Genomic DNA, 7,530 nt, shown 5'->3' with positions numbered 1-7,530 from the left:
ATTTTAAATCAATTTACTTGTTAAAAATATTAACAATAATACTTTAAAAACACCTCCACTAAAATTATTCTTAGTGTCTTGATTCCTTATTTGGTTCGTGCAAAGTTGTGACATTTTAAAATAAAAAGTAAGAGTGCCGTCAAAATTGACTAAATTTATTGAGCCAGCTTATTTATTCGTATAAACAGACATATTTTGTCTCTAAAATTAAACTTACTTAACCCAAACTCGATTAATTAGAAAAAAATGACATGTTAAATGAGATAGCCCATGTGCGGTCTGTTTAAATTATATTTTATATTAAAAAAAGTATTTATTACCCTTTTTTTATCCTACTTGAAAACACAATTTATCAACTAGAAAAATATTATTTGTTTAAATTTTTTAGCTTAAAAATAATATTTTTGTTTAAAATAATTTTCAACAAATAAAATAAAAGAATAAATGGAACAATCAATTTAACTCATTAGGCTAATTATAAACGGTCCAAATTAAAAATTTATAGGTTATAAATAAAGTAGATTTAAAGGAACTCTAGTTTAACTAACGGACTTAAGGTAGCGTTTGGTGGAGAGACAGAGATTGAAAGACTAAGACCGAGAGACAGAGATTAAGAGACAGAGACAGAAATAAATTTCAGTATTCTGTTTGGTGCAAAGTGAGAGACAGAAATGAAAACAAGAATGAAACTCTAATTTAATTTGTACAAAAGATAAAATTGAAATTAATTAATTGAAATGAGGGTATTTTAGGTATAAAATATTATTAAAGTTTCAGTTTCTATTTCTAAAAATTTCAGTCTCCTGTGTCCTCACTTTTTGGAGGTACTGAAATACTGAAATTTTAGGGACAGAGACAAAAATTTTAGTACCAGTCTCTAAATCAACACACATAATACTAAATTTCAATCTCTCGGTCCCTGTCACAGTACTTCCAAACAAACATTACCTAGGTCTAATAAACAGTACAGTAAGCAGAATAATCATGATCACTATTTCAAGTGTGACAAATGTCATCTTTTTACTCGTTAATCAACTTACAATCATGCATAGTCACCATTAATTTAGCTACCATAATATTACTCTATATAAAAATAATTTTCTTTTATTCTTCTATTATTTTTATACTCAAATAATTATAATTACCACTCTAACTATTATAATTATAGTTTTTTAATTACATTACTACCTAAAAATTTTATATTGAAGGAAAGAGCCTTTTTGAAACAAAAAAATATTTTTAATAAAAAGTAAAATAAAATAAAATAAATTATTTAAAATAAAAAATATTCTAAATATAAAAAAAAAACTTAGTTCAAATATTAAAAACTAAAACCATATTTGAGCTTAACTTTATACGAATGGGACATTTGCTTCATTATATTGTATTTCTCTCCAATAATCTCCGTTATGTTCCTTTGAATAAATCATGGGTAAAACATACCATGTTACAAGGAAGGTTAATATTATATTCTATAAATTAAGTGGGTTTATTTTAGTTCTAAAGATTAATAATACTTGTGTATAGTTTATACGCTCTTTGTTCTAACCAGATAAGGATTTGACGACTTCATGAACTTGTTCTCACCTGATAAGGATTCAACGATTTGATCTTGTGTATAGTTTAGAGTATGAAATTTGATAACTTCATTTTTTTACAGAAGGAAATAAACCTTTTATTCAAAGAAAAGTTAAATGATGCTTAAAGTGCTTAATGATCATAGAAAAAAACATAAAATTTATATCTAACAAAAGAATAATATTTTTTTATAATAAACCGTTATCTGATACAAAAAAAAAATGCAATTTTGATTTAAAAATTTTTTAATAAATACAAATAGACATAAATCTAAATTTTTTGTGTTTCTAGCTAAATCTATCTATACAGACGTATTATATCGTAGTAGAATACTTTTTTCTCTTTTTTCAAATAAATTTGAATATTTTCAATATACATATAGTATATTTTTTTGTTATATAGACAAATTTTTATTTTTCAACTACTTTTAATTAATATAAAGAGTAGAAGGTGTATAAGAAAGATAGTGTATGTCAAAATGGTATATCCATATACACAGACGGATTTAAAAGGGGCAAGTGGTGGCTTTGACTCTCCAACAAATTTTAAACTCATATATTATTATAATAGATATATTATATAGAGTAAAATTTAATAGCATAGTAATAATAAAAAGAGTTAATATTTTATATGTATTAGAGTTTAAATTTCTCTATATATATTTATATTATTTATATTTTTTATTTGATTTAAAATTCTTTTCATATTTATTTTTTAAATTAATTTTAACTTATATAATTATATAAAAAATATTTTAATATTATTTATAATAATATTATTCTTTTTTTAGTTGGCAATTTAGTTGTTTCTTTTATATTATTTTTCTATTACTTTTTATTTCTATTATTATATAAAAATATTTTAATATATTTTAAATTCACATAACAAAATTGTTACTGAGATTCATTTATATTATTTTATGTCATATTTTATAATGACATAAAAATTTAATTCGTGACACATAAATACTTATTAAAGTAATTAATTAACAAAATATTTAAAAATAGATAATTTTATATTTTATTAGATGTAAAATCATAAAAATTATGAAAAAAAATTATAAAGACGGAGATAATTCTTTTATTAGATAAGTATTTATTAATTTTTTAATTAAAAAATTAATTATAATTATATCTATTATCAAATATATGACATTATATTTGATTATACAAAATTTTAATTTTCGATCTCTCCATAATTAGATTTCTGGATCGTCCCTGCCATATATATAATATTTTTCATTAAAATCAAGCTATCGGATGTATCCTCAAAATCTAATAATTTAAAAGATAAAAATTATCTCATTAGATTTTCAATTTTAAATAATGTAGGACTTTAAAATCCTAAGTATTATATAAATTAAATATTATGGTATTAGTAACTTTTTAGATAAAAAAATGTCATTCATAATATATAATATATTTTTTGTCTTACTTAAATAATATATATGATGATAACATATCATACTTAGATTACATTACAGGTATTTATGGATTGGATCCGATCCGTATATCTACGGTGTTTATCCAAATTCGATTCGAAAATTTTGTATATGGATCCAATCCACAAATCGGATCGGATCAGATCCGCACATTAATCGGATTGGATTGCAGATTTTGTGTATGTATCTGCATATTCGCGTATCCGCAAAAATAAAGAAATAAATAAGTAAATATTTTTTATGTTCTATTTCAACTAATAATTATCATATATATTGTATTATTTTAATTTATTATGTAAGAAAAGTATATTTAATATTATTTTAAGAGTAAATATATTTAAAAGAATAGAAAAAATTAATTTTATTGATATTTTTTTAATAAAAATAAAATTTTAAAAATATTTTTATATTTTGCGAATATATTCGATATTCGATATCCGATCCACAAATGTGCGGATCGGATCCAAACTAAAAAATTATGGATATTGAATCTGATCCGATGATTTTAATACAAATCGAATTGAAATTTTGGTCATATCCAATCCGATCCGATCCGCGTTCACCCCTAACTTAACTTATAACATCAAATGAAAAAAAAGAGAGAGAATTCCTTCTAATAATTCTTTATGTGTTTATTCACTTATCGTATTATATTAAAAATAAAATGTATTCTTTCTCTATTTAATTTATTAACTGCAAAATCCGTTGACAAATGATAAGGGTTGAAATTATTAACTTAAAAGCAACTAGATAGTATGCAAATAATTTTGTAGTTTTAGTTGATAGAAAATATATTGGTATGATTGATTAAAAAAATGATGATGCAAACCAAAAAAATAAAAAAATAAAGTACATATATTATTAATCTGCAATTTTCCAATTTTTATAAAATAACATATAATGATACACAAACTATAAACTTTTGTTTTTTAACATATGTTTAGGATAAAAATAGCCAAAACATAAATAAACAAATAAAAGTTATCTCTGTCATGCTTTCGTTAGAATTGAGATTTATTTTTACTTGCGTCATGCTTTTGTTAGAATGATGTCATTCAGTTAAATTGGATTTGAATTTAATCAATTTATGTTATCGCACGAAACCTCCTTTAATTTGATGATTACCCATTTTGCATGGAAGGTAATTACAATTACTTTTTTTTAATTAGAAACTAAATTGGATTAGTGCTAATAAATATGGTAGATAATAATATTAATACGTATGTCTATTAAATGGAAAACTACTGAATAGATAAGATTAAAGTAAATTGGCGTTTTGTAATTAAGACTAAGAGAATACACAACAAAAATATGTTGTTGTTTTCCATTTTTTGCTATTCTATCTTATGCAAATAATGTGTGGTCCGAAACTTTGATTTATAGAAATTAAAATTGTAAATATCATTAAATAAAATTACTATATACACATGAAAATTAATTATAAAATTTGTATAAATGTATATATTAATTAATTTATTTTTATTATATATTTTATATTTAAATATATATTCTATATGAATGAATGATTTAATGGTAGATATTTTGTGTCTATTTTGCGTAGTTAATTACTAAAATACTTGTATAAAAGAATTTAATAACCATAACAAGTGTTTAATAATACTAATTTTTTTATGGAATCAAATACTTTAAAATAGAAAAATAAAAAAATTAATTTTAGTTAGTCAATATTTTATTTTTCTTTTTTAATTCTAAAAGTTGTATTTTTTGGAGGATTTAAGATTTAAAATTTAAAATTTAGAGTTAAAAATTTATAATTTAAAATTAACAAAATAATTTCAAAAAAATAAATTAATGTTGCCAAAAAATATTAGTTCTCTAAATTGTTCGTATAAAATATTTGTACGCTAACAGTAAATACAAATTAATCAATTTCTTATAACAATGATTAATATAATATAAGTAGTGTACTAATTTATCAAATATATCATTAAATAATAACAAATAAAAAATCACATTACCAAGTACGAATCAACAAATTTGATTCGAAGTTTTGACCTCAAACCCAATAGGGCGTACGCCGATCGAATTGTATTGGACATGGTCGAAAATTTGTTTCGATCCACACATTTTTTATCGAATATGATATCTATATTTGTTATTGTTGGATTGGATCTGTAAATGTATAGATTTGATCGGATATCGGGTATATCCGCATAATTGAATCTTTTTTTTTTAATTATATTTTCATGTAAAAAATTCAATAAAAATATTTCTTTCACAATTTTAAATTTATTTATTCTTAAAATATTTTTAATCAAACTTGTTCTAAATAATAAAAATAAAATAATACAATATATGAATAATAATTACCAACTAAAACATACAAATAAGTAAATATAATATCATATATATATATATATATATATATTATTATTGTGCGAATCTACGGATTCGCAGATTGGATATGTGAATGTACAGTAGATATTCATGATTCGATCCATAAAAGGTGCGGATCAGATCTTATTCGATCCGATCAATATGCAGATTGGATCGTATCCATAATTTCAGATTGAGTACAAATATTTACTGTTTACAGATACGATCTAATCCATGAACACCCCTAAAAATTAATATGCTTTTTATATCCTTCTTTTCAAAAAGAGAAAAAAAAAACTTTAACAACTCAGATATAGTTACTATTTAGATCCTTAATATATATGATGTAATAACCTGTAATCTTCACCCCAGAAAAAAAGAAAATATAAAAGTTTATTTGAGGTGGATAAATGCTAAGAATGAATCCCACAACTGCCACATTGATTAAGTGGGAACAAACCTCCCAAACTCTCTTGACCATGAATGAAGTCTCTATTTTTCTAATTTAAGTTTTGAATAACCATACATATCTCATATTAATATATATAGAACTCTTCACACCGCTAATCAATTAGTATTGAAATGAAAAAACAAGCATTTGAGTGTAAGTACTTGCGTGCCGCAACGTGCATAAATTGTGGACTAAATCATTTATATACAATTAATTTGGTTAATGGAATGATAAACTTATTCGTCTATTTAAATAAATATTGAAATTTTAAATTTCGTCTTATGTAAATAAGTATTAGCCAATAATTAATTTTTTAAATAGAACTTAAATTTATGACAGATTAATTTTTAATTTGTTAAACGATAAGATATTATGAAAAACAAAAAAAAAAATCATTTATATATAATTAATATATGTGATTTGTTCCTTAGCTTCCTTCATTATGAATTTGAATTGAAATATTGGGTGTGTTAGTTTCAACTCTCAACCCTTTTTTCTAAAAAAAATATTTTTATTATAATATTCAGTTTTTTTTAAAAAAAAAAATTCAACAAATAATAAGTTCTAATTAAAAATAATTTTTAGAATTTGCTACCTACATAAAAGAAATTAAATTGTAAAATCACGTTTTTAACATTAAAAAATAAAAAAAGAAGCACATTACAGTCAAGTGATGATGAGACCATTTTATGAAATAATTTTTCTACTACCTATCTTCATTTTATTTTATTTTTTTTTGGGTGGAACCATCACCGAAGATGACTCATATTTTCCTATAGTCATAGTGATTTTTCTTTCAGATAAAGCGTGATTTTCTATTATATATTTTTTAAGAAATAAAAAATATATAAAAAATAATATTATATGATACAAAAAATCACATTTTTCTATATTAGTTGAAAAAATGAGAAAATTTATTCTATAATTTAAAATAAAATTGTGGTTAGGATCCAAATTCGTTGTTGCATTTTTAATCATTCGCACAATACAAACTAGGCAATAATTTTTCCAACTCTCACATGAGTTGCTGAGATGTTGATGATGAAAGATGTGACTAAGAAGATATTTATATATATGTGTGATAGATCAGCATGGTTATTTAATTTGGTTAATATATATGTCACAATAATTATGACATTATTTTGTGGCAACATCACCTCCCAAAACTTCCCTCGAATAACAAGTCATAGATTATTCATAATTGCTTAATTAAATTAAGATTTTATAGTAATTTATTTGTAAGAATTTTTATCATAAATATCTTTTTTTTTTTTACATAATTATGTATATCTATATCATTAAATTATTAAATTTTACCATCTATCATTTTCAAATTGTAAAATATAGGGTAAAATATATTTTTTGTTTCTAAAATTTGATAAAAATTTTAAAAATATTTCTAAGTGTTATTTTGTTTCAATTTTATCCCAAAATTTTTTTATTTGCATCAAATATATATCTAACGGCTAATCTTTTAAAAAGTTTAAGACCAATTCAACAATAATTTCATAAGAATAACACTCAAGATAAGCAAATCAAGCATAATTTTTATGTATTATTGTTATAATGGTCTTAAATTTTTTGAAAATTTAGTCATTGACGGTACATTTGATACAAATCGAAAATTTTTTAGACAAAATTGTAAAAAAAAATTAGAGATATTTTTTAAAAATTTTGCCAAATTTTAGAGACAAAATATATACTTTACCCTATAAATATTTGA

Source organism: Arachis hypogaea, chromosome 7 (assembly GCF_003086295.3).
Source record: "Arachis hypogaea cultivar Tifrunner chromosome 7, arahy.Tifrunner.gnm2.J5K5, whole genome shotgun sequence".
In the NCBI taxonomy this organism is placed as follows: Eukaryota; Viridiplantae; Streptophyta; class Magnoliopsida; order Fabales; family Fabaceae; genus Arachis; species Arachis hypogaea.
The sequence above is the reverse complement of the archived record's forward strand: the minus strand, read 5'-3'. Positions refer to the sequence as shown.